General features: G+C 46.9%; 1 protein-coding gene across 2 annotated transcripts in view; it reads right to left on the bottom strand.

The window, feature by feature from the left end:
• Positions 1 to 23884, bottom strand: part of VAV2 (vav guanine nucleotide exchange factor 2) — a 130575-nt gene that overhangs the window by 104729 nt on the left and 1962 nt on the right. The window lies entirely within an intron of this gene.

Here is a 23884-nt window from a genome sequence, read left to right on the forward strand (position 1 = left end):
GATGTTCATGTGAGCAGAAACGAGGATGGCAGAAACAAGGGAGGTTCAAGACTTGGGAGTCTCCAAAGAGATATTTAATAACATGATAAAACTCAGCAAAAGGAAAGAAACAGGGAGGATGATTTTGTCTTGCAGGGCAGGATCATGCAGCAGTTCACAACCTTTTGGAGAGGAAGCAGCTGTGGGGGGCCGAGGTTAGAGCTGTGGGAGGGAGCAGGTCTGCAGACAATGACAAACAGGGCATCTGGGCACAGGGCCATGCACTGCACTGTGGCCAAAGCTGTGTGACTGAAACTGGTCCTGCAGCACACAAGGAATGCTGCAGCTTTGCCTTTTGAGATAACCCACTGCCCAATGACGACAGTACCTTTCTTTAGTGCTTCCTGACCGTGATGTCAGATTTCCTCTTATCTCACTGCGGCACCGCTCGAAAGCACCACGCAAAAAATGAGTCCTCAACAGAGAGCTGGGAGCACCTGCTTATCACAGGCTCTGCCAACGGGGAAGGGAGGGTTTCTCGTTGAGAAAACACACTGTTTAAAATAATCAGTGGGGAAATCAGTATCCCATGGTGCAAGCCTCCACAGAAAGCTGAAGGATGCACCCCCAAGTCATGTCAAGTTCCTCTGTGCTACTCTGACATTGCAAAGGGACATCCAAATTCCCTTGGCTTGCTCCAACATCAAGAGTGGAAAGAAAGTCCAAGAACATCCCAGTACCCAGCAGGAAATGCAGGCCTGCAGCCAACAACTCTGCATGGCAGGAGGCTGGAACTAGATGGTCTTTAAGGTCCCCTCCAAGCCAAACCATTCTTTGATTGCATGATCTAAAACTGTGCAAATCACAAACTTTATCTAATCTCTCCAAACGGCTCTGCCTCATCCAGCTCACCTCCATATAAAGGTATTACTAGGACTGTTTCAGGAACAGTAATGAATCAAAAGCACAAGTGGAGCTTGTATTACTCCCATCAGCAGCACCAAATCTCCCATGGCTTTGTTCCTCCTGGCTTTGTTCCTCCACAGCTTCGCCCCATTGTCTCTAGTGCAGATGAGCAGCCGCAGAGACAGCGCAAAACATCTCTGCAAAAAATTTCCCTTCTCATTCACATTTGGATTCAAGTCACAGCTCATCAATTACTTCAGATGGACAGATTAAATTTCAGGTTGTTGGACAGCAGATTTATCTATTGAGAAGTGGAGAATGAAATTATTTCTCAAACAGTTTAGCACTATTATTTTCCCCCCCTTTCAAAGACATTCCTATCACTGGAGCGCTCGCAGGCTGGGCAAATTCCACTTAGCAAGGCTGATTAATGAGCCTGAAACACTGATGAGGGCTGACCTCTCCACAGCTTCTCCTTCTCACTTCCACCCACAAGCAAGATTTAGCACTAGGAGAGTACTTGAGGGAAAGCAACCACGTATTTTAGCAAACACCCATTGCTAGTCACTGGGAGGACTGGGGGAAAACAAACCTACAGCAGGCAAAGGTCCTTCCCAGTGAGAAGCATCAGCCAGAACTCAGAGGGGCTGCAAACCTTCCACACAAGCTCACCAGAAGCTTCTACCTTGCCCAAGAGAAGCACACCCCAGATCCAGGAGGCTGTCCAGCAGCAGACCAGCACACTGGGACAGGCTGCCAAGCCCCACTTTGATCCTGCTCATCCTCACACCTCCACTCATCATCATTCTTGAACGGGTCAAGCAGATAAAGATCTCCCAGTTACCTCACAGGAACTTCCCATTAAAAATAAAAAAAAAAAAAGGAACAAAGAGAGGCTCTGGAGTAATCTATTAAATACCCAGAAGTCCCAAACCTCAGCCCCAGAGAAGGAATGGCTCCCAGCATCACTCTGAGTGGGCACAAACATTAACCAGAGCTCCCAGCTTGAATTTCATACAAGACAAGAACTACTGGAACAAGGTGAGGGGACCAGTGGCAAACACTTCCATGGTGGCAGATGTTAAAAAGAGGTGAAAAGAACAAAACACAGAGCACAAAGTCAAATTATTTACCCCAATCAGTGAGACATGCCCAAGGACTGTTCAGTGACATATTGAAGTATGCACTGAGAGGTATAGATGTGGTTGGTCTGCTTGTGTGAGGGCAGCAGCATCGTCCCCCTCGGGCTTCTGCCACCCTGCCAAGCCCAGCCCTGCAAGAGCTCATCCTATTTTATCCAAGGGAAGTGTTGCTGACTCTTGAACTGCCCCTGAGGACTGCCAGGCTTGTTTCCTTCATTACATATGCTTCTTCAAAGAAAAAAATTAGGAAAAAAGAGTTCCATAAGTGTGGCTATAACCTCCATCAGGCAGCTGATGAGTCCAAGATAACGCAGGGCTGGAGGAGGGGACAAGGATCGAGTAACATCCCCCAGTCTGGAGGAGGGAAAAGATGTCACAGGCGAGCCCAGATGTTTGTGTCCTTGGAGGCAAACTCCCAACAGCAGCGATGACCTCTCCAAAGCTGAAAACCACATCTGAGCCCTCCCTGGTGAGGCTCATGAGAGCCCTGCAAGGAACCAGCAGACCCAGGGGAGCGCCGGGCTCCGTCTGTCTGTCCATCCACCATCAGAGGGTCACCCAGAGGCACACACGGGCTTTAAATGAGCGGAAGGAAGCTGCAACTTCCCAAAGAAAACTGCGGAGCTGCCGCCGATGACAGTATTTCCCTCCTTTGTGGAGCCCTCCGAGGGCTGCAAGCACAGGACTCTGCTGAGAACGCCGGAATCGTTAAGGTAAGGGCTTTAATTGCGATGCCTTGTGGTGTTTTATCCAAGATGCTTACAGTGTTTGAAATTCCTTGCTCCCACACCTAAGGTTGGTCTGGACAGCCCAACCACCCAAAATCCAGCAGGTCCAACAGGTTCAGCACTGTCCCAAACTCCAGCCATAGGTCTGAGATTTGTATGACCAAAAACCTTCCCACTGAGGTTTTAGAAACCCCAATAAAATCCCTGCATCGCGTCAGGCTTCTGATAGTACATCAGATTTATCTTTCAGGATGTCCCTACGAAAGAGACCTGCAGAGCCACTCCCAGGAACAAGAGCGTCTTGCAAGATCAGGTGGGCACAGCCCTCTCTGATGGCCCCGGTCTGCACCAGCTCCTGGGGGACAGCAGGGCAGGGAGCAGAGGATGTTTCCGTCCTGAGCTATGGCTGAGTGTGGGAAGACCACCAAGTATCACCACCTTAGAGGAGAAACACAGCTGGAGCTTTCAAGGTTCACCAGTACCACAGCAAATACTCTATAAAGGTGGTTCTTTTGGACTTTCCCACAGCATCCAGGAAGCTCAGACTCCTGCTTTCCAGATCTGGGGTGTCTCCACATACCTACCAATAAACAGCCACATCTAGGCAAGGCTTTAGTGAAGAACTCGATCTGAGACTACAGAGAGCTTGGGAGCAGGAGAGCTTGGAAGGATTGCTCAATCTGCCCATGTCTGGCATGCTAAGAGTCCCCTTCCACACTCCTTAAATCCTGCCTCTTTCTCTTCTTGCTGGAAGACATGCAGGTCAATCAAGAAAACTCAATTAAGAAAGGGGAAAAAAGAAAAAAAAAGAAAGAAGAAAAGAAATAAAAAAGAGATGTAGGCTCATACCATTGACATGAAGTCCTAAACTCATGTTTGCCTCACCATAACTCCAACTTCATCACACAGAAAACATGACCATAGATAAAAGATATGTGAAAAAAAATATGATTCGAGCTGGTCAAGAAATGAGATATCTTCCCACACACTGAGTTTTAGGCAAAGAAAATTCAAAACATTTTGGCCAACCCCAAGCTTTAAGTCAAGACTTGATCTGAACCATGACAATCAAATTATAACAGCCCATTCAGCTGCTGTTAAGGAAAATGAGTAATTGTGTAACCCTATATAGAGTTACACTGCAATGACACGCTTCCAGAGAACTTTCCAAGCAGTCATTGTTCCTCTGCTCCTCAGGCTGGTGCAGGGAATCAGACCATGAGGAACTTTTGACAGGACAGCAGTGAGAACAGCTACAGCACATCTCTGAGATGAGTCAACAGCAGCCAAGTCAGCAAATCAAGCCTTGTCATGTCAAATAATTTGGTCCAGGCCCCAGAAAGGACGATCCAGGCAGCAGCCAGCAAGCCTGGGCTAATACAAGGAATTCACATAACTGATTCTTGTCTCTAAAATCAAGCTGCCCTATGTAAATGCTGGAGAGACAAGCTCTGAGACTTTGGAGGCAGAAGTGAACCATGGGGTAGGTGCCTGTTATACCCAACTCCAATGCCATTTACGCAAAACTGTCAAAATGGACTATTACTAAACAATAACCAAACATGTATCTTGAATTAAAGGCCTTTATATTGATTTTTGAAGTACTCATTGATACCTGGAAGTGTTCAAGGCCAGGCTGGACGTGGCTTGGGGCAACCTGGTCTAAGTTGAAGCTGTCCCTGCCTGTGGCAGGTGGTTGGAATAAGACGGTCTTTAAGGTCCTTTCCAAACCAAACTGAACTGTGATTTTGTGATCTCCAGATAATCCCTGAGGTGATGGTGCCACAGCTGCCACCATTACACAGAGGCACACCCTCATTTCAGTGCACACACCAGTCTCGCTATAGACACCATAAGCTCTTCTTTCTTAAAACACCCCAAGAAATCTTATTTCATAAGTTCTGCCATCAGACCACCAGCATGCAATCTTCCAAGATCCAAAAGGCTTTTCTGGGAAGAACTTGTATGGATGCCATTTCATTATTCATCCATCACGGGTAGACACAATTTTTCTACACACAGTCATGATGTTGGGTGACTTGTTTCCAATTAGACTCACTCACTTTCAGAAAGCCTCTGAAATTACAACTAAATGTGTTGTTTTTCTCACTGCAAGACGTGCCAGGTTACCTGCCAGGAGGCAGAAATGCTGAACAAAACTCCCAAGACATTCATCCCACAGAGTCCAAGCAGTGCATCACACAGAGGGAAACCACTGCTGAAAAGCAAACACTCAGCCATGAAAAATATTTATAATGCTGTGTTGCAGCTTTTACCTTTTAAATTGGTGATGGAGGAAACAGCAGCTTGGAAAAAATGCAAACTTCTGTTGTTTTGAGATTTGCAGAGTCCTGTCTCGTAGATAAGTTTTGGAGATGGTAGTTCAGCTTCCAGATCAGCACAGGACCCAAAGGTGATGCGACAGAAGAATTCTGCATCCCAAAGGATGGAAACAACCTACTCACTGACAGACACCCTGGCACTGCTACACCCAGGCTGTGTTACACCCTGCTGGACTGCTGCCCAGAGCCTTGCTAAAAACCAGGCCAGTGGGTTGGGTGAAAAACAGCCCCTAAATGTTACACCACAGGCCAGGACGGCATTTTCAAAAGCAGAAAACAAACACTCAGAACATTCTCTTAATAATGCCAGGTAATGAGGCTGAAAGACATCCCCCAGCTCCTTCCTAAAGAAGGAATTAAGCCAGAACACTATTTCTCACGTTCTGGATAACTGATGCAGACCTGCACAGGAAATCAAGCTGCATTTTTACAAGATTAAGCCCACAATGTGCTTTTTAATAGGTCTCTGGATGCTCGTGGCAGCACCGCATCAGCTCCTCGTGGCAGAGATGGGGCAGTCTTGGAGCAGCTCAGCACCTTCTTCACCCCAAAAAGAAGCAGAAATGGGATTATGGGGTGCTCCTGTGCCAACCAGCCCATGCACTGCTCCTCCAGGCACAAAGTCCCAGCATGGGGAGGTGGGAAGAGCAGGCATAAAACAGACATGCCCCACAAACCCTCTTATCCAAGAGTATTTTCTAAGGAAAAGCTCTCACATGTTACAGGACCTACAAGCCAGACCTTCCCTGGAGAGAGAGCATCATATCTCCTGCTTTGGGCAGCAGCAGGAGCTGAACCAGAGGCTGGCAGAGCTGGGAGAAGGGGCCTGGGGCACCTGTGCCAGCACCTGGAGGCTGCCTGTGCCTGGGGACTGAGGAGGGACAGGCAGCCCTGAGGCCCTCAGAGTTGCTCGGAGCTTCCTCTCCTCAGCTTTAAATAATAAATGTTTTGTTGCATTTCAGTACTGGGAAGAGCCAAAGCTGTGAACAGTGTGAGCTGGAGAACAGGAAAGGTTTCTGGTTTTGCCAGGAGTTTAACTGAGGCTCATCAAGTTTTCCAGCTCCAGATTTATTCTGCAGAAAATGAACCTGAAAGAGCAGCAGGAGAGGGGAGCACAGATGCCTGCAGGGTGACAGCCTACCTAGAATGGTGCAAGGCACAGAAAATTGTTGTGGGTTATTGAAAAAGGTCTTATGGAAGGAAAAAATAAAAAGTTTTATAGCTTAACTGCTTTGGTCCTTGTGTTGCACATCCAGGACCAAGGGCAGACAGACAGAGGTTGCTATAAAGAAGCAAGGGCATAGCCAGATGAGGCTGGAGCCATGGCTGGGACACACCATGTGTGTGGCTGAGCCCCTGCTATCCCACATTAACTATCCATCAGCCATGCCCAGGAGAAAACAGCCAACACATCACCTATTTTGAAAGGTAAAGGGGAAGAGGGGAGGGACACAGACTAGCTGGGATGAATCCTCTCCCTGGTTTAGACTTTCCCCCCAGGAACAGAAAGTGTTTCAAATTATAAACCCACAACTGGCTACTCAGGCCCTCCCAGGCATCTTCAACAGACTTCAGTAGGTTTCAGAGCACATCCCAAAATCCAACCTGGCATTCTCATATCAAGCCCAAATCCATTTCTGTGTATGAGGAAAGGAAAACCCATCCATGAACACAGACATTAACAAACGTTTTTCTTACTACCTAAAGCACTCATGCTGCCTTTGGTGATTTGCATTCAGGGTATCAGTTCCTCTCCCTTTCAACACTGCAAGGAAATTAATTAACTGAAGAGTAACTGTAAGTATCTCAAAGCTTGGGGGGCCAAGACAGGAAATCTGAAGGTTAACCATCATATTTAATGTACGCATGAGATAAAAATCAGAACAAACTTCAATCAGGGGAAGGATGAGGAGGCCACTGGCATTACTGTGATCTTGGTTGTTTGGGGTTTTTTAAAATTGGAGCCTGTATCTTATCTGTGAGATTTCAATTAAGCATTTTTAGCCCTTGTGGAGAGAATAGAGAGGTGGAATTCCTTACTAAAGACTATCAAGCATCATTCCAATCACTCTAACATTGTAAAAAAGCCAGCTGAAAAGCAGAAGAGCCATCACTCCTTGGTCCTGGAATTGTACTTTAAAGGAAACCCTAATTCTGGGAAGGATGTTTTGAGCCTCAGGAGAGGCAGAGCTGTCCTAAACCAGCTCCACAAGTAGTTCTACACAACGAGCCTCACACGTGCCCAACGCAGCTTAATTATCCCAATTCACACCACAGGAAGAAAACACGAAACAAAAAGGAAATTACTTCCCATTTCAAGCTATTTTTGCAAAGTACAGTTTAATGAGAGACTCCAGCCAAAATCAACTCTGGTCTGTAAAGTTTGCTAAAGCATTAAAAGATTTGTTGCCCTGATGAATTAAAGATCTTTCTGCCCTGCCTGAAGTTTCAACCATCAAATTTTGGCCACAGCCTCCAAACCTCTGTGGACTTGGGCACAACCTCCTCCCTGACCTCCACTTCAGGGAGGGCCTTACACTGAATTAAACCAAGGGGAGCTTCATTTCTCATGCAGTTTATTTAAATCTCTGAGAATGGGACTATTTTACCTTCTCTGGAAGATTTTCCCCTTCCTTCCCAAGTTCCAGAGGCAAAATTTACTGCCACAGCAATGCAGGACAGTTCCCCTTCTGCATGATGAAAACAGGCTACAGCAAATTAATCTACTGGCTACTTCATTTGTAAAGCTGCTTAAAAAGGTCAGATCCCCAGCTCATAAAACCCACCACTGAGAACAGATCCCAGTGATTACGGGAAATGAGGCTCTGGATAGTTATATAAATTAATACTTGGGGAGTGTAACGAGATAACAGGACCCTCTAATCTAACACCCACATCCCACTCTTGGCAGCTCATAACACTCATCTATTACAGTAACACATCAGGGGTGCACCCAAAACTGGCACCTGAGGCTAAAGGGGGTTAGAAATCCTCCCAAAATCTCCTGAATGCTTTGACTGAGCAGTTTCCAGATCTGGCTTCAGATTTTTTTTAAGGCAAGTCCTCCTTTTGGAGCCAGACTAATACAGACTAAGCACACAAGCAGGGATATATCTTAGTCTACCATAAATATGGAAGAACATTTTGTGGGGAGTTTTTATATTTTTTAAACAATGCTCTATTAAATTCTTTAATGGCAAGTTTAGCATATGGATTAATCACAATCCCCAACACTCCTGTGATTCTGCAGCTACCCTTGATTTACACTCACTTAAGCAAGAAAACTCAATTGGTATGTCTTATTGTGAGACAACAGGAAAACCCAGGTATTTCTGGGAGCTGGCTCTGCCTCTCTCCATCCCTGCCTTGACTTGGGTATAGTCAAACACAGATATTTCCCCAGGACATGCATTTCCCCTGGAGCCACCTGGTGCAGTGGAAGGTGTCCCTACCCACAGCAGGGGTCAAAACAAGATGGTCTTTAAGGTGCCTTCCAACCCAAACCAGTCTGTGATTCTATGAAACACGACTTAATGATGTATTTACCAGCCAGACAGGAGCAGTTACACCAGACAGAATATTCCTAATTGGAGTATCTAAAATAAACTCTGTGTAACAGTGTAATTGCATTCGCAGAGCAGGGAGCATTAGGGAAGGTTGCCTTGTTTTTGCTGTGCCAGTCTAATTAATTTGGTACAATTTGAGGGTGGAGATAAGGCCCCAGGGACATGTTGGGCTGGACCATTAATGCTGCATTTCAGCCAGAGGGGTGAGGAGGGGAACTGGCAGAAACATCCAATTCCTTCCCCATCTCAGTTGCTCAACTCCATCTCCTTCCAAAGCCACCCAGTCTGCTTTGGTGGGTTGGAAACTGTCTGGACATGAAAGGACAATACTCGGAGCTCAATGGGAGAGGATCAATAAGTCTAAACAGGCAGCAGCCCTAAAAAAGCTCACTGACCCATGAATTAAAGTTACTTTATTGACACGGGTAAGACAGTGTCAACACGCAGTTAAACACAGACTCTTCATTTCCCCTTTTGCCAGTATCCCTGCTCTAATTTCCTAAGTACCACCCAATTCAAGTTAATTTTTGCTACTACAGCTGCATATATAACTTCCTTCTCCTTCTGCTTTGAATTAATCCTTCCCTTAGCAACTGCCTCCACCAACACATACACAGCGTAGAATGCACAGAGAATTTTTAGGCACAGAATTAAGGTGCAAGGACAAGCACACAGATTTTTGTCAGCCTGATGTATACTCAGTTCTGTGCAGCCCCAAGCAGAAGTTATTAAAAACACTGGCTTAGGAGCCAGCATGATACATTTAAATAGTCATACAGCAAACATTAAGACAGGTCTGGCTCCTGTGAAAATGGCTGTGGCACATATTAGGCTGAGCTGTGAGGAATAAATTGCTCCTCTGCATAATGCAATCAAGACTATGCAAAGGAAAAAAAATGAAGGCTCCACAGTATTTTACAGGGCCATAAACACCAAGGGAAATAAAACATCTTTCCTAAGGTGCAGCTTTCAATGCAAAAAGCTCTTATGCAAAGCAGTGCTTCCTCCAGCTCCATGGGGAAAGGCTTTCCAGCCGCTGAGTGCCTCAGGGAGAGAGCAAAAATAACATGTCATGTAAAGTCATTATGACCCATCACTTCTGGTTGCACTCAAGAAGCAGACAGACTTTTTCTGGAGCTCACTCCACCACAAAGAGCATTCCCTGGCCAGGACTTGAGGAGTGACCAACATCTGTCTGATGGACATCTGGCAAAGGGCTCACATCTCGGGAGAGGGTAAGGAAGCCAAGGCATTGCACAGCCTCCCTTGCTGTTGGATGATTAATGGAGCCTTCCAGGGAACAAAGCCTCTCCACATTTGGGTTTGTAACCAAAATGGACAGGTAGACCACATCAAGGCAGCCCACAGTGGCTCTGCCCACACATCCACATGCTCTGACCCCAAATCACTAAGTGTGTGTTAAGGGGCACAGACAGAGCCCATGGCCAGCTGAGCCCCTGGGGGTCCTGGCCCTGCACACCCAGCAATGTGCACACACTGATGTGTCATTCCCCAGCCTGGCAAAGGGGATCAAAGAGATTTAATTTGAGGTTTTAGTCCTCCTCCAAACACAAACTCTTTCAATCCCAAGGAAATTTCTTCACATTGCTTTGAATAATCCAAGAAACATCAAACAAAAGTGATGCAACAATCTGAAAAGCAACCGGATCTCCAGTTTTTGTTTCCAGCCATCTCAGCTCTCCCCCGGTATCGAACTTCTGGTCTAACTCAGACACTCAACTTTTGAACTTTTGTCTCTCCTCCACAGCACATGGAACGAGCTCTCAGCTGCTTGGTACCCAGACAGAGTCTGGTCAACCACACATCTGTATGCACAGAGAAGGGTTTCATGGTTACACAATAACCAGGATTGCATCCTCCCTCCCCATCTCCCACAGCCCACACCACAAAGATACAACAACGTGAGAACTGAGAACAGCACTGCTCCTGTTTAGCCATGGATAGCCCAGGTTCCTGGGAAAACAGCAGTGCTCCCTTTGCTCAGCATCCCCAACACCTGAGCAGGAGGGACAGTCACGCAGCACCTGTAAATTACTGGGTTTGCCTTGTACCATTTCAATCTTTACAAAGACAGTTTCCTCCATGAGAAGCTCTAAGGTCTCACATCAGGTCAGTGCTCCCCACAGACCAAACCAGCCCCAAATATGCTCATAAACCCTTTGGAAGGTTGAGAAATCCATTCTCAGAACCTCCTCCCCAGCTGAGAACCCTATGGTTCTTCTCTGGTAGAACGAGATCTTGGCGCTCTGTATTCCCAGATTACCTGGATAACCTTTGCCCAGGATTAGGGCAGAATGAGATCTCAGTGCTCTGTATTCCAAAATTATCTGGATGAACTTTGCCCAGGATTAGGGCTTCTGTTTGCAAAGGGCCTGGTACCAATTGGAGTTTGAACCTGGGAATTCACGAGTACTGCAGAAATAACCCAAGAAATAATGCAAGTAATAACATCCAACTGTTTGAGGGGCTTTTTTGAGTATTCATGTCAACTGCTAAAGGAGATTCCTGCAGGACCAGGGTCTGGGAGCAGCCCACAGCAGTAACCTACTGCTGTCTCTTTTTAAACAGTTGCCTTAAACCCACAGAATTGTAAAAATCCAACAGTTGTTTGGCTTTTTAAATTTCTTTAAGCCACCCACAGAAAAGTTCTGCAAGAGTTTTTCCCAAAGAACAGCAGGAATAATGATGCCAAAACACCCAGGGAGAGCGTCTGGAGCTGCAGCAGTGACATGAACCCCAGGCTGCACATCAGCTCCGTTTTCCTGGGATTTCATGGAGCTCAGTGGGAGAATGCCAGAGCCAAGGAGAGAGGGGTGGGAGCTGGAAAACTGGAGTATGTCTTAAGACTAATGACCACCAAAAATGTCAAACCTCAAAGAAACAAACGAGCCAGCAAGTGTTGCACTGCTCCAGGGTGGGATGGTCAGCCAGTGCCAAAAGGCTTTTTTTTCCAATTTTCGAGTAAAACACTAAGTGGGTGGAGGGAGGGGAAGTTCTATGTTGATTCTGCAGCACTCAAATGCATGACAAAGCCTGGTTGCTAACGTGACAAAGACAAAACCAAGCAGTTGTTAAGCTACCTCGAGCACACAGACAAGTTAAATACCCCCTTTTTGTCTGCAGGTTTCTCCCGTGCTCTGTCAGAGCAGCTCCTCCTGCCTCAGCACCACCAGAGCCAGGTAATGACAGCCCTGCTCGGCTGAATAACGGGTTTCTATGCAGTGATAACACTGCCTGATGCCTTGTCTGTGTTATACAGAATCTTCACACCATGAGATGTTATTTGAAGAGATGTCTCTCAAAAAACTCTCCAAATCACAGGAAAAAAAAACAACCAACCAAAACAGTCAGAAAGGGGATTTGAGCACTTCCATATCTAGTGCCCAGAGAAACACACTTTTCTGTCATCCCCAGGATCAGCCCATGAGAAACCTGGTGGCTACAGGGGATTAGTCCTTCCCTCTGTCCTGGCTCTGGTGGGTGAACATCCATTCAAATACACAGCCCCATCTCTGCTCCTGTGGAATTATAAGACTGCTTTACAGTGCTTGATGTTTTACTCCCACTCCTTTCATTCATATCCAGATAAATCAGATGTTAACGTTGCTTAAGATAATTTTTCTCCAAGCATATAACAGATAATACTATTCACTTAGTCAGTTCTTGCTGGGGGAACCCAAAGCTGAACGTGGGTTGGTTTTGGTTTTCTTTTTTTACTATTTGACAAGGAGGGAAATTCAGAATATCACCCTCTCGCTCATCAGTTATCATTCCGCTTTATAAATTTTAAAACCTGGGTATTTTAAATTCGCTTTCAAGTCTATGAGGCTTCAGAGAACACTTCAATCACGTTCTTATGTATTTCCCCAATGTAATGAAAGCAACAGCTTCCATGACTGTTTGTCTGTCTTCCCTTAAGGAAAAATTAAACTGTCACATCATAGGAATCCAATAAAAACACCAGGGAAGAAGAGTCATAGAAATAGTTGACCTCACTGCTGATGACAGAGCTGCTGGTCAGACACCTGCCCAGAAGAGGCAGAGGGTGAGTAGGATCCTGATCCCTGGAGCTGACGAGGGTTGGAGAGGGATCACCACAGGTGAACACATCGTGGCAGTGCCAACACAAACCAGCATCTCCTGATGAACCCAGTGAGAGCCAAGTTGTAATAAAAAAAGACCTTTATGAACATCTCACACATGCTCTTCAGGTTGGGATGAGGCACCCTGGCCAGTTTGGGTACTGGTCTCTCAAGGGATCCCCTCCCTGGGGTGCTCTCCCCCTCCCAACTCCACCCTGAGCATCCACCGCTGCTCCTCTTTCGTCTCCAGGAATCACAGAATGGTTTGGGACAGAAGGCACCTTAAATATCATCTAGTTCTAATCCCCCCCGGGATGTGCAGGGATGCCACACACCAGATCAGGTCTCCAGGAAAGCAGAGCTACTTCCAGAGGTATTAAATATTCACACATACACAGCCATCCCAGATCCACTCAGGAATGAGGCTCATCTGGCAGATTTAACCACACCAGAGAAATATTCAAAAAGAACCCAAAGCCAGCAAAAGTACTCTTGGCTGTGGGTGAGGGCTGAAATGATAGAACAAAGGACACTCAAGACTCAAATGCACATCAGAGTCCCACATCACAGCCCTGTCCTTCCCCACTGCAAAGGAACAGATTTTGCCCACACTGCCAGAATCACCAGGAACTATGAAAATGCAATGAGGCTTCATCTTCCATCAATAAATTCATTTATTTTTCTATAGAGGCTCTCACCCACCCCAGCAGCTGTATGCTAATTCCCCCTCAGCACTGCTTTATTATCACTTGGAACAGATGTTACAGCCGCTCCAAAATCCGGAGGTTACAAAAACTATTAACCTAATCTGGGCGCCCAGATAAGGTCTGGGGGGTGTTCAGCACCAGGGGGAACAGCTCAGCCCTGTCCTTCTGCCACGGTGGCCAGTGGTCCCTGACAGCAGCACATCCAGCAAAGTGGCCAGGCTTTGCTCTCCCTGCTCCTGCACAGCATCCAGAGCAGCGATGGGATCCAAAACTAATTGACAAAAATAGCCCCAGATCTTACAAAACAAAGATGGAGTGATCAAGGGAGATGATGTGATTTACAGGCTTGTTCCAAAAACTCAGGGAAATTAGCTATGGGTTTTCAACTAGGCACAAGCATGGATGCAATAACCTTATTTTTAGGGGTGTCTTTGTTGGGGTGTGTGCACAAACAAAGTCATTTCAACCACATAAATCCAACTGTGAAATGCTTACCATTCCCCATGGAATTGCTTTCTCCAGAGCAGCCCAGTGTGACTCCTGGAGTAATTAATGCCAGAATCTATTTATGACCTTTGAATAAATTGTTCTTTTCTGAAGGGAAAGCTGTTAAACATGTTAGCAAATATAATTAAGAGGGAAGGGGGGGGACGACAAAAATCTGGAATTAAATCTCTCCTAATTAGAAGTGCTTCGTGCAACAACCTGGCTAAAACCCCACTCTCAGACAGATACTGTAGCTTCATTAAAGCTCCCTCATTACCCTTTCCAAGATAGCAGAGCTGTCAACACAAGGGAAATTCACTCCTAACCTTTGTCACCTCTAAGGAAAAAAACATGTTTAGGTGTTTTCCGTGTGGGTAAAGCTTGACGACGTGCACTTGAACATGCTGAGCCTGTAAAACCTTCCAGCAAAAGGTCTGTCCAGCCCCACTCATTGTTCCCAGCCAGGGCTGTGGTATCAGGGAAGCATCACTCCCCTCCTCCCCAGACACAGCCACCCATTGTGTCCCAAGAACAGGTTTTGCTCAGGACATCTGACCAAGTTTGCTGTGTCTCAGACGAAGTTCTCACCACTGAGACACTGATTGCATCATGCAGAAAGTGGCCAGAGCTGGTGGGAGTGGCATCAATTAAAGATGAGAAGTCCCTTGGAAATGCCCTCACTCTCTATCAGTGTGAACATCTCAGCCCCAGAGAAACCAAAACTCAACTGATGTATGAGGAAGGGCCAAAGTTAGATACCAAATCTGTGATGCTATCCAGCATCCTGCCCTCAGCACTGGAACCTGAAAGCCCAGAGGGGAGAGTGATCCACATCTGGCAAGATCCCAGACTTATTTTAATTTTTAATTATTTCAGAAAGCCCATCAAAAACTCAAGTTCTATGTAAAAATATTTGTGCTCAATTAATATCATCTCCAGTTGGTTTCACAAACAAAAGATGACCTATGCAGCAAGATGCTCCATGAATCATGATCTGCCTCCCTGGGAATATCAGCTCCCAACACAGACCAGTCCAGCACAGACCAGGCAGGTCAGTAAACCTCAGTGCATCACTCACATTTCATGTCCTACAACTTCACACTGAAAAATCCAGCCTTTTGGAGGGAGCCTGGAGCTGGGCAGGCAGGTTGCATGCCCAGCCTTCCCTCCTGGCATGGCTGCTGCTGTGCTGGGTGCCTCCGTGCTCCTGGGCCCTTGGCAATGAAGTTCTTAGGTCTATTTTGTTGTCTGAAAATTGATAATTGTGTTTTAAAACTCCCATATCCACCTACAGGACTGCACATCTCCCCAGGGGCTGGTCCTGCAAGCATCTCCTGAGAGGTGGAAACTGCAGGGAGTCACCAGCACTGTGATAACACAGTCCCCAAAAACCAGAGCTCTGCCATCACCACAACCATCCTGCTTGGGACCCTGCAGGCTCTGCCCAGCACCAGTTAGTTTGGTGCCAGATCACCATTACAAAGTCATTTGCATCGTGCAGATCAAGCATCTGTTACAGAGGGGCACGGAGGGAAGGCCCAGGGACGGTTTGCCCACCAGGAGCCACGCTGTGCTGAACAGCTGCTGCTTCCAGCAGCAATTCCCAGAAAACAGCCCCAAACCCTGCAGCAGCAGCAAAAGGTATAAAAGGGAAAAAAAAAAACATAAACTCTTCAGAGTAACATACTGGCTTTACTAGAAAAGTTTCTGTTTTATGTTGAGTTTAAAGCCACAATTCTCCCACAGCTATGGGAGAAAAAAGACTTCTCTTTTTTTTGTCTCCTCCCCTCTCCAAGGCGACTTTCTTGGAAGATCACTCACGTCAGAAAGTGCTTCCCATAAACACAGAGGGTCTCAACATGCACACAAGGCTGTACACATTTCCTGTCCTGGGGACATGCCACTCAGCCTGGGATTTTAGTGTTTAACATACTCCAGCTCTTAAACAATTTATAAATAAATATATTTATGTATTTTATACATCATCTCTAGCCCATATTTTTACACATTTGTAACACATTTATACTACCACATATCTATCTCCTGTTCTTGCTTCTGCCACAGAGACAAGCCCAACCTCTTTGAAACAAGGCTCTGCTTTAGGGAAAAATCTGTATCCTCCCATGAACTTGAAGGCTCTGAGCCCAGCTGTGAGCATTCCAAGTACCTGATAAACCCTAAGGAGCCAAACAGCTCATCCTAGAAAGCAAAACCAGTGGATACAGCACATCTCCCTTCAGAGAAGTGCAGGGGCTCAGCAAAGACGTGGTGCTGAGTCCAGTGCAAGGCACTGCTTTGGGGCTTTCCCACAAGGATGGAGATGGAGAATTGTGTCCCATCCGCAGGATCTGTGCAGCCAAAGCTTTGCCACACAGCACAGGGAATGCCAGCTTGGGCGTAACATTTGTTTTCCATGCACTGAATACTCTCGTCATGCCCAGAAGTTCAGTGGATTTCACAGATAATTCTGTGTTTGCAGCAGTAAACACAAATCACTTCTCCCGCTCCTCCCCTTCATCATCCACAAGCCTCCTCTGTTCCCTCCTCGGCCCCCTTCAAATACCAGATGTTCCATTTAGCTGTAAACCACTATAAAACACAACAAAAGATATGAATGCTACAAAAGGGCCAATTTACTCCCCCCTCCATCAGCATTAAGGCATATGCTGGAAGACAAAGAGCAAATGGGAACCTTTGAACCTTCCCCCTCTCCCCATTTACCAAACCCTGATGGTTTGGGAGCCAAACCAAGGTCCCAGCAGGGCAGGCACAGGCAGCTGCTCCCTGGTCCCCAGTGGAGCTGGGGCATGGCATGAAGCTCCTGCCAAACAGAGGATTGGCCACCCCAGAGAGGCACAAATCCCTCCCGACTTCATCACATCATCTCCCTGTGCCAAACCAGGAACACCTCCTGGTCAGCTGGTGCATGGTCTGGGAGAGAACATGGAGCAATGTTGCTCCCAACAAGGGTGTGCAGGGCACTGCAAGGTGGGAGATGTTCCCCAGGTCCAGCAAGCCTGGGAAATCCAATTCCAAGAAGTCAAGCAGGATCACAGCAAATACAAGCTGATTTAGCACCAGGCCTGTACCACAAGCAACACTATAGAGTCCCCTGACAGGGAAGTTCACTGGATCACAGCACTGAGGAGCCAAATGAGCAGAGCGAGTCAGGATATGACTCAGGCTGGTGGCCTTCCAAGGAGGACCTTCAGCTGAATCCTCACTGTCCAGACAGGGCAGGCCCATGGGTTACAAAACAAGAATAGGTTTCATATTACCTCCTGCTGCCCAAGCAACCTCTCTTGGGAGGAAGAGAGACAAGAGGAGGCACATCCTTTGTCCTGTGATAGGAAGGGCTGGCAGCCCCCACATCAGGGTAAAACAACTGTTTGGGGACTTGTTAGATAGGGCTGGGGAATTTGATGGTCAAACTACTGTTCTTCAGTGACTTCTGAGGATAAATGACTTTTATTTTCCCAGACAACCAGGCTTTGAGCCTACACACAGTCTAACAACCTGATCCATCTCCACCTATATTTTTCCCAATCCTTTCTACAGTGGAACCCTTCTCCCTTTTGCTAAAGCACAAACACCATCTGACTTAGGGGGAAGGGACTCACATGGTCCAATCACCCACTAGAGATGTACCCCTGGCAGAACCTGTCAGGGCATCTTAGCTAAATCTTATCATGAACAGGGACAGGACACAATAGAGCTGAGCTGTTTCAGAACAGGATCCCAGTCAAACACTCCCCAAAACACCTGGGCACTGAGAATAAGCAGATCACAGCCACAGGGCTCAGCATCTGCAAGGCCACCCGATAAACCCGAGGTATGAGACACCTGAACAGCAGCACAGATTTGTTATACATAAAGCTCTGTCCTCTGCTGGTCTGTCCAACCTCAAACAGCAGTCAGGCAGCAGAGCCCAGCCCTGAATGTCCATCCACTGGAAACATAGGAGGCTTGGAGCCATCACAGAGGGTGGAGAGCAAGGAGCGGCCGCATCCGAGTTGTATCATCGGATGAAACACAGCCCTGAGCTGCACCCAAAGAAAACATAAAGGGGAGAGGAAAAGTCAGTTTTATTAGAAACAGACCTTTTTCCAGGCTTTTTCTTGAAGGGGAGATACAACGTTGAGAAAAGTAATTTCAGTAATGCTGAATCTGATGCTGCCACATGCAGATTGTGATTAATAGCTGTCCTGAAACAGAAGGGCCTTCCCACTCCCATACAGGGAGCATCGAGGGCACACAGCTTAGAAGAAGCAGAACACATGGCAGGGGTGGCAGGTGAACCCAGGTGGCTGCAGTAAAGTAACACAGGAGTCACCCTGTGCCCAGATTCGTGCCCTGGGGCTAATTCTGACAGGAGATGTGGGGGTGACTCACTGCAGGCTGGCAGCAGGGACAAGGCCAGGCTTTGCCTGGGGCCAGTGCTCACCAGAGAGCCCCAGGGGTGCTGAGATGCTGCACGGACAGCTGGGCAGACAGATGGACTCGGCATTAACAGGACAGCAGGTCACCCTGATGGGCACCTAGCAAGCCTTTGGGTGGGATCAGAGCTCTGGGAAGCTCCTCTGCTGCTGGAAGAGCAGCCACAGGACCATTTTAAGATCACTGAGAGTCCAAGGGATCTGGAGAAGGGGGGGGGGGGGGGGAAGAAAAATCTACTGTGCAGCCCAAAGGAGGCAGACCCAAGTACTCATGCTTTAAAAATCAATTACAATCTTCACTTCCCAGAGGAGCTGCCAAGCTCACTGTACTTACCAGCCTCCACTATCCAATCCACTCCACCTCAACATGAACATTTTGCATGTGCTGCAGCCCTCTACCCCCTCATTCACACTGCACCCTGAATCAGTGGGATCCTGGTGCTCCCAGCCCAGCTCTGCCCTGAGAACCCCCAGCCCAGGCTGCTGGGATTTATGGGATGAGCAGATCTGATAGACTTCTAAACACAGGTTTGAGGGGAGTCAAGTGGAGAAGGGAAAAAGCTCAATTGTTGGGAAAAGGTTTGTCTCTTTAAGAGGAAACAAAGAAATGGATCAAAAATTTGCCCTCAGGTCAGTCTGAAGAAACATTTCTGTCACTGCCAAAAATCAGGTCCCTTCTGGCTCCACGTGAGCTGAGGAAAGCACAGGCCAGGGGCTCCCACACCCACACCAGGGTGGTGGGTCACATCCTGCCAGGCGTGGTTGAGGTGGTGATGCTTAGTCCAGCCTAAGTTTCTGCAGCCCTAAGCCCTCACCCACCAGCCCCGCTTGAACCCAGCCACAGCAGCTGAGCATCACAAGTGCCACTGCAGAAAATCCAGCTGTTTGTCCCTGGAGGGACTGAGCAGGAAGGTACCTCGTGTTCCTGGCGGTACATCCAGCACCGGGGATCGCCACCAAGGAGGATGGACAAGCCAAGCATTTTTTACAGCTCATCAACATGCTGTTGAGAGAGAAGGCAGCTTCCAAGACCAGTCCCAACTTGAAAAACGACCAAATTGACTGGTTTTTTGGCTTTGTGTTTTTAAAGGCATCTATTCATTCAAGAGCCTGTTCCTGGTAGGTATTTAATGCAGGTATTTAACTCTCATCAATCACTGAAGGAGGGGGTAAGGAAAGTTTTCCCTGCTTTTCATGCTGCTTGGCACAGCCCACAGGATCCATCTAACACTTTCTGCCTTCTTCTGCCCTGCCAGAATACATATGAGCCTTCAGCTGCAGGTTCAGTTGGATCTTGCAACCTCAAACAGCCAAAAAGAGGGTACTACCTCTGGCTAACAGAGGGTTTTAGGGTTCTACTTGACATGCAGGAGGCACGAAAAGGGATTTGGAAGGAAGACTAAAAGTGGTTCCTATTTGCAAGGAGCTCACGAGCTCGGCCGTACACACAGAGCACCTTTTTTCCCCTTTGTAAAGCTCAGCACATCCAAACGGGAAGTCAGTGAGACACAGTAAACAGGGGTATGTAATGAGGCCATTTTTTATAGCCTTTTTTTTGGAACAGAACTCAATTTCAGAAGCAGAGAGTCAATAAAAAGCCAGAGGACCTGAGCAGGGTAAATCAGAGTTGCTACACAGACGTTGCTCAAACAACCCACCTACTCAGTCAGCTCTGATAATACTGAATTATATTTAACTACTATCATGACATATGGAAGTAATTACAAGCACTGTAGCTATAATGCCTTCAAGTGGCATGTTAAAAATCCCAAAGTCTTGTGAGTAATTACCAGTACCAAATACACGAAGGTGCCTTCATCTTCCATACACCTGGGGGAGGCAGTGGCTACAAACCACCTGCTCCCTGTTGTCATGGCAAATGAGTGCCTACATCATCAATAAATAGGATTTTGATAGCAAATTAATGACACCTTGGAGAAGAAACACCAGGCATGAAGCCATCTGACAGCTCAGTCAGGTGTAGGGTGTTCCACCCATCAATCCTGGGAGTCAGTTGTCTGCGTTGCTCCTTAATAAGAGCAAAACAGAGCAGTGGGCAGCCAAGTCATCACGCCAATTACGTTTGCTGTGTCTCATCAGTCTCAAGAGCCCTAATCAAACCTCCAGGCACTGCAGACCGAGATGGATTATCTCTAGGGAGATGTCAATATGCTTCAAAATAAGAATCCCTAATGAGCTGGCCATTACTGCTAACTTAAAGTCTGTGCACACACACATTAAATCTATGTCTGCTTCGTCTCAAGAGTCCAGGAGATTCTGAAGCAAAACAAAAAAAAAAAACAGAAACAAACTATTTAGCAGTGTCCAGACGAACCTTAGAAGAGGTGTGAACATAATGTGGTATCAATGGGAGCCTTGATGTTAAATCACACAATCAAGCCCTAGATGTGCACAATACCTTTGATGTAGGTACCAATTCCCACCTCTCTTAACACATGGAAGAATGACAGTGTTATAGAAGATAACTGCAACAGAATGTTCAGACAGCCTGGATGGGGCAGGGGGAAGATGGGGTGGATCTGGGGGGTTATTGCTTTATTCTTAGCTGTTCTCCCTTGAATAAACCCATATTTTCCTTCAGCTCCAGAAATTAGGAGCAGAAAGGTCCTTCACAACATCACAAGTGCCAAGAGGTTGAATTGTGTCTGCCAGACACCAGGGGAATTAAGCAGCAGAGAAAGGACAGTGGCCTGGCACACTGCAGGAAGCTCCAGCTCCCAGGTGTTCCAGCATCAGGGATAATTCCTGATCAACCCCGCAAGAACAAAGATGTCCAGCACAGCTGGTCCAGCCCCCAAAAGGTCTCTGCCCTGAGATCAAGCACACTGTATCAGGGCTTCTGGAGCTTCCCTACCAACCTCAGTACACATCCAAGTCCCTGTCAAGAAGGATTAATTTTATCTAAGGCAAATATTAAAAAAAACCCACAACCAAACCACAAAACTCACACCACCAAATATCAATCTCACCCAAACATGCAATCTTTTTACTGCATGTATTTCTTAAGCCTCTCCATGCAGAAACACGAGTGAAGAGTCATTTAATTTGTATTTGACTAGACACTTAACAAAATTATGATCCAAACCTAATTGCTGATGAAAATACAAAGCTCATAGATCTCCATCTTACTCTCAAGAGGAGCTTGGGATGGAAGAGCAGCTGTACCACACAGTGACAGAGGATTGGAAATTTGTGCCAGGTAAGGGAAATGGGGACAGGAGTGGCTTCTGGGGATAGCAGGGAAACACTGAAGCAGTGGCTCCTGAGAAGAGACAGGGAATGCAAGCCTAAAGGGTCCTGCATCTGCTCCCACTTACAAATACAAATGTCCTTTGCATCACACTCTTCCAGTGGCAAACCACCTTGAATTACACCCCCTAAAATCCAATCATGGTATTAGACATAATGATCAATAGGTACCAAGGGCAAGTATGCTCATCCCACTTCCCAACTCTCCAGAAACAGGCTCTACAGCAAAAGCAATTAGCAGAAATCAAGTTTTACTCCAGGCTCATCAAGACTGGCCTCACATCCACCGACTCCCAGAAGAGAACTAGGCTTTAAGACTGTTTTTCCTGTTTATTTTGTTGGCCACTGTGGAAGTTTGGTAGCTTTGGGTCATCCCATCCTCTCAGGGACCCCAAAGCATTGGAATTGAGCATAAAAATAATGCAAACTTGATACTGCAACCTAATGGGGCAATTTGCCTCATTTATTTAATTAAACACCATGTATTAAACTATTGTGCTGAACAAGCACAGGGAAATTTTAGGGGGATGGGGCAGTTTTTAGGACAACAGGGACACTAGTTCATCTCTCCACAGCAAGAGCACCAGTCTCTGCAGCCTCCCTCCCCCAGCCCTGCAGCACTGCCATCACTCCAACCTCACCTCACAGCACACCTTCAACAGCTGCAAGGGAAAACAAATCAGCACGGAAAGGGATTAAGAAAATAACACAAAGTGTCTGGATCTTAAAGCCTTTCTCTGCAGAGATGTGATTTCACCTCTGGCCTTTGAAACGCTGCTCACCTCAGGCAGAAATCTGTTTCTCATTACACACCTGCACAGCCCCACTTAATTCACTGAGAAAGGTGGATGACAGAATATTACTGGGTGTTTCAAGTCTAGCTCAAGTGTCTTGTCCCCTGGCATTTTAACTGATTAATAAAAGAAATAACCTCTGTAGCGAGGCAGACAGCTGGTTAGCCAGCCCAGCCAGCCAGGTAAAATGTGCATTTATCATCAAAAACAGCTCCTGAAGTTTCTAGGCACACTCTGTCTTGCACATCCCTACCCTGTGTCTGAACACATCACAGCTGTGTGTCAAAGATGGGTTCCTACATTATTCCTCTGAAATTTGGCCTAGAGAGACTGAGCTGAGAACCAACAGCCACAGCAGGGCTGGGGCAGCACAGAGATGTTTGTCCCCATTGTGGTTTGAGCTCAGATCCTTTCCTCCCCTCTCACCTCCCCAGGCTGCCTGCACAGCAGAAGATGCCTTTAGCCACCATGGGGAAGAAAGCAGATTCCCAATTCAGGAATTGCCACAGAAGCAGCAAACATACCAAGTATAAAGACTGACCCAAGATTGATTTGGGTCCTAGGACAAGCATTAGCTGAGCCTTGCCAGAGCATCCAGTCCTACACCAGACAATGGCTCTGCATATCCTGTAGGCTCAGCTTTGTGCTGGTCCCCTCTGGTGAGCAGGTTCTTGCAGAGGTGGCCATCAAAGCCCTCCAAATCAGCCAGTTCCCCTTGTGCTCCTCCTCGAGGTGGGAAAGCAGCCAGGTGGGGTGAGCTGAAAGCAATTTTATTAAAGACAGGAAGGCTGTAAACCCTCCCCTCAAACCAGTAACACCTGCCTCAGGAAGGGCAGCAAGAGCCTCCTCTCAAAACTACCCCTGAGACTCTCCCTATATCACAGCTCCCATAGAGTCATAGTTGAGGGTGGAAAAGTCCTTAGATCATCAAGTCCAGCCATTAGCCTAACACTGCCAAGTCCACCACTAAACCATGTCCCCAAGTGCCACATCTTTAAACCTGTTCTCAACTCCCCACAGGGCAAACATCACCCCAAAATTAGGTTTGTAGGAGTATAGTATTCCCTTCAAAGAAAAAAACCCAACATAAAATCACAGTATGCTATTCTCAGCACATTCTAGGAAAGCTCTAGTTCCCCACATCTACAGCTCCTGCACGACAGTTTATATTTGGAAACATCAGTCTGTGCGGAAGAGAGTTTGATCAGTTTATAGCCTGGAAAGCCAAGAGGAAATCTCACAGCATTGTTCCACCCTAGGAAGAAGCATCAAGACGTGTTGTTATTTACTCTGAGGCAGCACCAGAGCTGACACAGGCTGGTTTCACCACAAGGTTGGGAATTCCCACTCCGATGCCTTATAGGCTCAAGGTCTCTGACTCCACAAGCCAGCAGTGACATCCTCACAGCAAAATGCCCTTTGGTC

Source organism: Pithys albifrons, chromosome 20 (assembly GCF_047495875.1).
Source record: "Pithys albifrons albifrons isolate INPA30051 chromosome 20, PitAlb_v1, whole genome shotgun sequence".
In the NCBI taxonomy this organism is placed as follows: Eukaryota; Metazoa; Chordata; class Aves; order Passeriformes; family Thamnophilidae; genus Pithys; species Pithys albifrons.